A 10,993-nucleotide genomic window follows, 5' to 3' on the forward strand; every position below is an offset into this window, starting at 1 on the left:
GATTCAAGAATGCCAAGTAGACACAATGCCTGGGACACTGACTCCTACATTTCCACTAATCACCCCCCCCCCCTGCATTTTTATGAGGGTGACACCTGGGCTGAGATCTGGGAAGGCAAGATCTGGGATAACCTAGGGGGAAAGGAGGATGGAATAAGAAACACAGGAATCTGACTTATACCTCGTAAGGTCTTCTGAACTCAATACTGACCACACACTGACAGGCAGCAGGTCTCCAGGGTTGCAGACAGGTGAGTCTTTCCCATTCCTACCTGGAGTTGCTGGGGGTTGACAGTGCTGGGATTTTGCATGCAACTCAGCATGCTGAGAAGGGTTTGCATAGGTTAAGGCAGATGATGAACCCCCTGCTTCCCAGATTATTCCTATACCTTTATCTTTATGAAGACTTCTCTCCTTCTCTTTGATGTTTAGAATGATAACCTTAGCTTGCATCCTGTTTATACCTTCCCCTCCCCGCTCCTCCTCAGATATTCCCCTGACCTTGAGGTGAGAGGTCTCAAGGTCACCTTTTTAGAATTCAGCAGGAAGGAGGATAGAGCAGAACTGGAATTAGTTGGCTCTGTCTATTACTGACTCTGAATCTGTCTGCTATTGGCACTACCATAGGCAGCATCTGCGGGGGCGGGGGGGAGGTCTGGGGAGCCAAGGGCCCACCAAATTTTCGAGGAGGGGGCCAGACCTCCTAAAAAATCCACACTGGCCATGCTTGCAGACTGCATGACATGCTCACCGTAATTGCGCAGCTCGCATGGCATGCCTGCGTCACTCGAGCATGGCCTGTGGTGTTTGTGCAACATGTCAGCACATTGTGTGATGTGTGCGCATGACTTCAGCATGCCCTTAATTGCGGGGGCGAGGTGGCACACTTGGGCACTGCTGTCAGCCTCCTTGCCTTCTGCCCTAACAATCCCAAGGAATTCCAGCCTCCACCGATCTGTGCCAAAGTACGGATGCCTAAGTTCCCTGAGAGATGGCACCAGAGGTAGATTTAGGGAAACACAACCAGTTCAGTTCTGGGGGTGCCACAGGGGGCAATGTGACTATGATGTAGAATGGAAGGCGTCACACAGGGTGTGGCTGAAATTTGAGAAATTTGAAATTGAAGGAGTGTGCTTTTGGGGGTGGAGTTAAACCATCAGAGAGTTACAGTGCCTGCTATGGCTGTGATATGAGACAGGTATGTTTTGTTGCAGCTGATGAAGGTATTTGGTTGTGCTGCTACAGGTGCCCCCTGGCATTTATTCTCTCTGTTGTCCTCCCAGTGGTAATTCCTCCTCTGATCACTGCTGTGGATATATGCCCTGACTGTCTGTCTCCAGGCACTGCGGTCATCTGCAAGGGAACACAGGGTGGGGTTGATGTTGCCAACCTTCATGCCATGTTTGCAGACATCTTTGTAAAGCAGAGTTGGTCTGCTAACCAGCTTGGTTCCCGAAGCCAGCTCCCTATGGGGCATTGTTCAAATACATAAACCAATAACTCAGTTTCTATGTAGACAGGTAACGAGACTTTTGCTCCAGCCAAAAACCTGGCAATACCCTCATTTTGTTTTAGAAGCATCCCTAGGAAATATCTCTTCTGCAACACAATAGACTTTTCTGGCAGCAGCTGTTGTAGTCTGGGCTGCATTCCAGTCTCTCTTGACATTTTGGAGCTGGCTATGTAAAATAGCGGTGGGGGGCAATCAAGGGTTGAGGGGGACAGACATATTTGAAGAATTATCTCCAGAAAGCTATCTTTAAAGGCAACAAAAGCTCAGCTGTTGTTTCTAAAGATGTCCCACACAGTATTCACTTTGGTAGCTATTACCTCTTTAAAGGTCAACTGGGAGGGATGACTGAATGATTCCTTTGTTCAAAGAGAGCTGCAAACAGAGAGGGCACACACATTTGACGGGGCATGGGACTGGTTTGGGACACTGCTTTTTAAAGACATATCTCTGAAGACTGGCCCGTGTAGCCTAGGGATGTTCAAGGATTTCATTCAATCCACATGCTTAAATGAACCGTCCTGATTTGCAATTCCTAGACAAATGTATGCATAGGATGAGGTAGCACCTACTTTCAGTTTTTCTCTGAATTTTGCAATACTGTCTTTTTTTTTAGTTTTTATTTCAAAACCAAATTTTTTTACAAACATCAAATTCAAATTCATTTTCTAACATAAGCCTATTACATAGCTTACCTAAATTAAAATATATCTAATTGCTCTTGGCTTCCCTTTGCTATATGTAAGTACAATGCAATTAACAAATTATATTATAAATGATATTATAGGTTCCCATATACCCCCCACTCCCCTTCACCCATGTGTGATCTCAATATTTACTTCTTCCATCTTGTTGTGTTGTTATAATTTAATTATTATTTTCTTGCTTACCCCTGCATGTTTTACACATTCTCTATTAATATTTCAATTCCAGAACCACATTTTTTCATGTATTTTGCAATACTGTTGTCAGACAAAAAAAGTACCAAAAGTCCATATAAAGCTGCAGTTAAAATGACATTGAATGAATATTTTAGGACATGATGCACACAAAATTAGGATAAGTGTGTACAAAAATAATGCAAATATTTGTGAGGTTTAAAAATAAATCAAGGTGATGCAGAAACCAGATGGGACGGAGTTAGAATGAACATGTGTGAAACTGATGACCTGAAAAGGTATAACCCTTGATAAGATGCATGCAAAGGCAGAATTTTCTACATGTCTTATTTTTTTCACCTGTTACACGGTGGATTTTATTTTCTGTTAAACAAGTCTGGAGAAATACAATAGCTGAATTTTGTTCACCGGTGAATTCAAGCTGGTCCCCCTTTTCTCCCCCCCTTCCTGCTTATAATTTATTTAAACATTTGTCAAATATACATAATAAGTGCACAAACCTTTCAAAACAAAATTACTGATTAAACAAAAGTAATAAATATCCTTAATCAACTCTAAACAGAACGTAAAGGCAGGATCTCCAAGAATGTCCTCTGCATGGAGCTGGATTCAGGCAGACAAAGATATCTGCGAGCATGACAGGAAGGCAGGCAACATCAGTCCTGCCATGTGGGTATCACTTGCAGATGACCACAGTGCCTAGCCTAGAGTGCCTAGAGAAAGACAGGTTGTGCATCCATAGCAGTGACCAGAGAATGAATGGCTGCTGAGAGGAGCGCAGAAAAAAGAAACCCCATGGTACATCTGCATTAGCGCAAACAGACACCTTCATCTGCCCCAGCTGCAACAAAACATGTCTCTCCTGTATTGGTCTCCACAGCCACAGCAGGTGCTGTAAGTCTCCAACAGTTTGACTTCACCCCCGAAGGTGCATTCTTCCATTGTCTCTGAGATAGATGGATGCCAACAACATTACATGCTCTTGTAGTCTGGAAAACCAGAGGCATCAGTGATGGGACTATTCTGATAACATTTGTGGTGGTTTTCCACGCCAGTGCATTATCTTTTTGTAACATGTTTAGGATCACAAGTATTTAATGCCCTAAAATCCCATGCATTCCAAGGTTTTTAGCAGTGTTATAAAACACTGTTCTCTCTGTGCGTGTTGTATTTCTCCTTGGAGTTTTTTAGCCTCATACTTAGCACCCATTTCATTATGCTAGGGAAAATCTGAGACAACTCCATGCTTGACCAAGAGCAGTTTTTGCAACAAATAAATAAATCTGGAAGACCCAAAGGAAACCTGGCCCAGTTTAAAATCAGATAATGCAGCACCAATTACTGTAACTGAAAAAAGTACTGAAGGATCTCAGTTTTGCCCACTGACAAGCAGAGGTGGTTATGAAAGCCTGTTCATTAGACATCACAAAACAATGGTGCATGTACCAAGGATTTTGACAATATGATTCCCATACTTACAAGGTTAGGAGCAGGATCAGAACTGAGAAAACTGTGAGATGGGAGAAAGTGGAAAAGAAGGAGAAAGCAGAGATAATAAAAGGAGAGGGAACAGTTATGATCAGTGAAATTCCAAACAATGAGATTTACTTCTAAGTAAACATACATCAGTTTGTGCTGTGAAAAGAGGGCATCGTTATAGTCTACTCATCAACCAACTTGTTAGGCAAGGTGGTGTTTTGATGTGTGTGTTTTTTTGGGAGGTGGAAGGAGAATGTGAATTAAGATAGTGTAAACGACTTCCAGGAATTAAAATCAGTTTCCATGACACAGCATTGGCACACCATGCTTGCGGGGAAAAAATGATTCCCATGTCAGGGCTGCAGACATAGGGAAGAAATTAATCATTGATCAGATAATGTTCTTATCACCCTAGTGGGTATGCTTCAGTTAGCATTAATGTTTGTTCAACCATAACTGAGGATTCAAACACCACGCAGGCCTTTAGAACAAGCTGTAGGAATGAATATTCCCACGGAGAAGGAGTTTCCCCTTTTGATAAAAAGATTTTACCACTGCATTTCCCCATCTCTTTCCTTACTGGAAAAAGCCCCCCCCCCCTTTTTAAGTGGGTTTCTTGTGCAACAGTGGCAAATCTAACTTTAATTGTGCTGGTATGCAGTTGTAGGACTGCCATATGTCTGGATTTTCCTGGACATTGCCAGGATTTCAAAGGTGAAATTGACATCTGGGGGGAATTTACGAAAGGTGGCACTTTGTCCTGGATCTTAGGCAAGTCAACAACTTTTGCGGTGTCCTGGTTTTTACTTTTTGAAAAACGGCAACCCTTTGCAATTGAGTCCCCCCCACAAAATAGCAACAGTCAGGAAGATCCCCCAGAGGGAGGATTTTAGTCTCTGGGCCAGTCTCCATCTCTCAGGCTAAACTACCTTGCAATTTTGTTGTGAGGATGAAATCGGAGAGCTGAAAGAACTCGGAGCTTTATAGAAGAAGGGTGGGATACAATTTTATTTAGACTGCAATGGCATACACACTTACCTGGGGGCAAATTCCATTGTACTCACTAAGGCTTACTTCTGAGTAGACATACAGAGGACTGCGTTATTCGGTACGCATCTGCTCCCCTGAACTTTGGGACGTAAAAACTTGTGACCTTAGCTACTCTCCCAGAAACTAACCTGCCAAGAGGTACAGGGCTGAAATTTTTAGCAAACATCTGTTCTCATACCTTTATCTATGAGATCTGGATCAAGCAGTTGAGAAAAGCTGGAACGTGTCCATATAGAGCAAAGAAGAGTCAAGCCTCTTCTCCTGCCTGCCCCCTCCTCCCGCAGGGGCATGGTAACTTTAAGCAACTGCATAACAGGCATAAACATGTGATAGTAATAGTTTTCTTCAGCTTAGGACTGCAGTGATGGGGGGGAACACTCACTGAAGTCTTACAATTGTAAGACAAGCCTTTAAAGACACAGAGTCCTGCCAAGATGGCACCCCAAGCTTTGCACGTTTCAGTGTTGCCTATTTTTTTTATCCCTTCCATAAAAGGGCAGGAGAAAAAACACTTTTAGTAAGAGTTTTGCAATCAACCACTCATTTATTTCCCCACTTAATTTTAATCCACAGGTCTTTACATGCAGCAGAAAAGCAAGTTTGGCATTTGGTGGGCTTAGGAGATGGGGAAGGAGGGGTTCTTAAGACTCCTTGAAGTTAAGAATGGATGAGGAGTCTGAGGAATCAGGCCAATGGCCCATCTAGTCCAGTATCCTGTTCTCACAGCAGCCAACCAGATGCCTGTGGGAAAGCCGAAAGCAGGACATGAGTGAAGCAGTACTCTGCCCACCTGTATTTCCCAGCCACTAGTTTTCAGAGGCATAACTGCTGGACCGCTGGCCATTAGGTCCAGTCGTGACCGACTTTGGGGTTGCGGCGCTCATCTTGCTTCATTGGCCAAGGGAGCCGGCGTACAGCTTCTGGGTCATGTGGCCAGCATGACTAAGCCACTTCTGGTGAACCAGAGCAGCGCATGGAAACACCATTTACCTTCCCGCTGGAGTGGTATCTACTTATCTACTTGCACTTTGACGTGCTTTCGAACTGCTAGGTTGGCAGGAGCAGGGACCGAACAACGGGAGCTCACCCCATCACAGGGATTCGAACTGCCAACCTTCTGATAGGCAAGTCCTAGGCTCTGTGGTTTAACCCACAGCGCCACCCATGTCCCTTTCAGAGTTCAAAAGTTTGGGAAAGCACTGTTCTAATTTCTCTGCCCCCTTTTACCTGATTTGGTCTCTGTTTCCTCCACGAGACTCTCCTGTCATTCAGTCCTCCTTCCCACTCTCACCCAACAAAAGCGTGAACTTCGCTCTGGAACAGGAGATGTCAATGAGATGAGCAAAGCCTCTTTGTTTGACTGCCTGTCCCCCTTGACAGTGACTGAGGGGTCCAACCGGCCAAGGGCAGCCCATTTTATCTTTGCTGATGCCAGCTCCCCCAAGCACTGAAGACAACCTCTCGGCAGGCTTCGTCACTACAATCTTGACACCAGGCCAAAAGCTGAGCACAGAGAGTCACTCAGGCCCTTGCCTTATAAAGGTTTCAGCAGAACCGATTAAAGCTTAATATCCCCTGTGCAAAGACTGGGGTGGAATTCAGCAAAGAAACGAGTTCTTCTACTCGTCCCGGCATGTTAATGAGGAACATTATTATTATTATCATTTTGAAGGCGGCTGCAAAGCTGTATGCTTTGTTTGTACTTGAACAAATTGGTTCTAGGCAGTACTATTTTTCTAGAAAAAGAGGTGCCGGAACTCGCCATGAACGCCTCCCTCATTCTCTTAGAATAGCAATGGCGTCCACCTGAGAGGTGCTGGAACTGAGTTCCATTGAGTTCCAGCTGAAAAAACCCAGGTTCTAGGAGAATTACCGTATTTTTTGTCCTATAGGGCGTACCGGCCCATAGCACGCACCTCATTTTTTGGGGGGGAAATGAATAAAAAAATTTATTTCCCTCCCCAGCCTTGCGCACACCTGCCCGAAGCACGGGGCACCCTTCGGAGGTCCCGCCGGGCGCGCAAGGCTTGCGGACACCCGCCCTCCGGAGGGCTCCCCGTGCTTCGGTCTGCAGGCTGCTGCCCGCAAGCCTTGTGAGCCCGCGGGAACTCCCGCTGGGCTTGCAAGGCTTGCGGATAGCTTCCTGAAGCCTGGAGAGTGAGAGGGGTCGGTGCGCACCGATGCCTCTCGCTCTCCAGGCTTCAGCAAAAGCCTGCATTCGCCCCATAGGACACACACACATTTCCCCTTCATTTTTGGAGGGGAAAAAGTGCGTCCTATGGGGCGAAAAATACGGTAAGTGCACACTACACATGTTTACCACAGATTTTTCAAAGTGTTTTCATTGGAGCCACCATTATTACTTTGGGCCAGCATTTCACAGCAGAATCCTACACAGGCCTATGCAGTGGTAAGTCCCATTCAGTAAAATGGGGCTTGTTTATCTATTTATTACTTCATTTGTATCACTTATATGTCAGCTTTCCTCAAAGGAGCTTAAGGTAGACCCTCTCCCAATTTTATCCTGTGTAGCAGGTTAGGCTGGCCCAAGGTCACCTCAGTGAGGTTCACGAAGGAGTGAGGAATTTGAACCTGGGTCTTCCCTATCCTAACCACTACACCACACTGGCGCCCAGGGAAAAGAGTCTGAGATTACAACCTTTCTTGGTTTCTGATTGTTGGCTGACTCCTTTAGCACAGTCTTGGCACATTCTCCCTGGCTCTCCTCCTGTGCCTTTTGCAATAGACTGACTAAAAGTGTGCAGGTGATGAGGGCCAGCACAGGAAATTCAGCACCCAAAGGCACCCCCTCACATTGACCTCCTCTGATCCCCTTGTCCTTTTTTTCTCCACCCCTTGTTCTTTTGCAAGATGCTCTCCAGCATCTCACCCAATGATGCCTCACGTTGAAGGAGGATACACACAACCCATGGTTTGCCAGTTCTGATGTAATGACAAGTTCTGGCTCACCCCTGGTGAACCAATGAAGGAGGATATGAGTGGAGGTGGGAGTGTGTGAGCTCACACTTTGTTCACATTATGAGAAACCATGGTTTGGAACTTTGTTCAAACCACAGGAAATGCTCTTTCCAAATCTCCCTTCCTGCCCAGTGCTGAGGATTTGCAAGAAGATGCTCTTAAGAAGAAGGTACTCTTGATCACCAGCTACTGACATTCAGACAGATCCCACGTTTTAATGAAATTTCTCAGAGAAACGGCTTCCACTATTAAACTTGTTAACTCTACCAAATCTCCCTGCATGAAATAATCCAAACTGAGCTCTGTATTTATCCTGTAAAACAGATCTTTATTGTATTATGTTCTGAGTAACAGTCTGGGAGGTTCATATAATGGATTCTCTGTCTTGGCAAAGGTGCCAGGCTAATTTTCATCTGTCTAGGCAGATCCTTTCTCTGTTTTCCATGCACTCTGCATGCACTGACTTCATCTTGCCCTGACCTGTTGCAAAAGGTGCAACGTGTGTGTGTGTGTTTAAATATGGATGCTGTAAAACCCAGAATAAAAAAGATATATGCAAGGCCCACTTTCTTTTTTAAAAGAAAAGGTCAATTCTAGTGGGCATCTACGTAAGGTAACTATAAACAGTCACATTTTTATAGTATAAATGGAACAGCTGAGTTATAATGGAAGTCCTCCTTATGTCAACAGGAACAAAAGGCAGCTATATTTGATTGCAGTTTTATACCCATTTCCCTGGAGTAAGCCCCCTGGAACTCTATTGGACGCACTTCTGTTGCTCAGTCCTTATTATCAGGTCCAGTACTTGTTAGAAAAAGCTGCCTATTACCATCAGATATAAAGCCTGGAGGGAAGTGGTGGGAAGGATCAGAAAACAGGAACTCACAGCTGGTGGTGGCTTGGATCCATGCTAAAATCTAACTATGCCATTGTCCCGCCTGCATTGTGATTGGTTAGCAATCAAAGGTAGGGGTGGGAGTCAGCGAAGAAATGAGCTGTTCTATTCGTCCCGGCATGTTAATAAGGAGCATGTATCTTATTGGAGGATTTTGTTTTTGTTATGTACTGAAATTCTCACCCTGGGCCAGCAGGGGGATACTGTAGATAGTTTTCACTCAGGTCCACATATGCAAATAAGGGATTGAAAGTGATGTTCAGTGATTGGATAGTTACAGAAATTGGTTACTCTTGCGTTCTAATGGAGCTCTATATAAGCAGGCTGGCTGAACCCTTCAGTTCAGTTCAGTTCTGTTCTGGCCTGTGAATAAACAAGAGCTGTTTGAAGAATCGCTGTGTCGTCTGATATGTTCATCCACAACTTAACAGTTTGGTGCCAAGTACAGTAAGGACTGGCCAGGAAGTTTCAGAATTAGTGATGGGTTGAGCCCAATCTGCATCTTCAGACATTTGCACCTAGTGGTGAGTAGTTCTAGTTCTAGTGTCAGGACCAAAGAGACTTCAGCTGTGTACACACCATACATTTAAAGCACATTCCCCCTGGCGCTGAGAATCCTGGGAACTGTAGTTTAACCCCTCACAGAGCTACAGTTCCCAGCAGCCTTAACAAACCACAGCTTCCAGGATTCCTATGGGGTGGGAGAATGCACTTTAAATGTCTTGAGTGTATACAGCCCTGCTATGTTGCTCAAGGGGTGGTATTGGCCAGGCACTTTTTCACAGCCCTTTCATAGAGCTGCTGTAAGAATTAAGAGGGCAGGGAATGGCCATTTTATATATTGTTATGAGTTTGGGGTATAAAGCTGTACACAGAGACTCCCCAACCCCTGGATCCAGTAAGTGTTAAAATCTAAGCCAGGCTAGCTCCCTGTTGAGGTGATCTCCTGGGTGATGGGCCATTCAGGAGAATAAAGGAATTGAGTCTGTGTGAGCATCAACTGGCTGGTAGATAGAAAAAGACAAAGGTGAGAATTGAGGGTTAAATGATGTGAGCCAGAAGAAAAGTAGCAGAGAGAGTCAGAGAAACATTGGATTTCTGTTTGAATCCAAGGCTGTGGCTATGGGGGAAGGAAGACGCTCCTGCGGTGTTAATGCTGTGAACCCCTCCATCAGCTTGTATATATGTGTAAATAAACCATATATCATAAAGACACCACAGTCTCTGCTGTCCCTCATTCCAAAAGGAAATATAAACCCTGGATGAGCTCTGGCAACCCCTGGAGTCTCACATTGCACAGAGATTGGGGTGGCGTGCAACTATATATATATATATGTGGACAAATTGTATACAAATGTAATACACAGACAATAAATTAGAATAGTGTTCCTACACCTAGTGCTGTCCAGATACTTTAGACTACAACTTCCAGCCAACATGGCTCTGCTGGCTGGGGATGATGGGAACTGTAGTCCAAAGCATCTGGATGGCACCCGATTGGGGAAGGCTGGGTTCGAATGAGGATGGTTCATTGCTGCTCTGATTGCTGCTCATTCCCACAGAAAACGGGGGTGTTGGTGTTGCAGGGCAGGGCCCTGGGCTCACCACTCTGTCACTGCCTTTGAATATCTTTCCTGTATTCTCTGCCCGCACCATAATAGCAACATGGATTAAAATGCCAAGCATTGTCCTCCTTGGACTATAGAGTTGTGTTCTCCTCATATGTGCTCCAAAAATACCCAGGGAAACAGGTGCAAAGGCAGCTCTCTGGGCCTCCTCCCCACCCTGAGGGGCCCCTAGTCTACCTGCTTTAGAGACAAAAGAGTGAGCTCCCCCCCCCTCGCAGGAAGGGACTGAGGTTCTTCTTAACAAAGGCTGCTTCTAGCAATCAATTATGGCCTCTTGATTGTTGATCAAAACCTTGTTTCCCTCTGCATCCGGAACATTCACCTTGCTGGCTTGGGAGGCAGTGCACATAGGACATTAGCTGTATAATCCATATTTTTCCTCATGAAATGCTGTGTTTTGATGTGTCCACTCCCTCCCCCCCCCCATTTTTTTTTAAGCTTTGGTTCAAATTGAGAAAAAGAACAACCTAGAAGTTGGGGGACTAATCCAATCCTGAGTAATCCACTCTCCTCATTTTCCGCTCACTGACTGTTCTTATCAACTGTGTCTTGC

The sequence above is a fragment of the Podarcis cretensis genome (assembly GCF_951804945.1).
Source record: "Podarcis cretensis genome assembly, chromosome: 6".
Classification (NCBI taxonomy): Eukaryota; Metazoa; Chordata; class Lepidosauria; order Squamata; family Lacertidae; genus Podarcis; species Podarcis cretensis.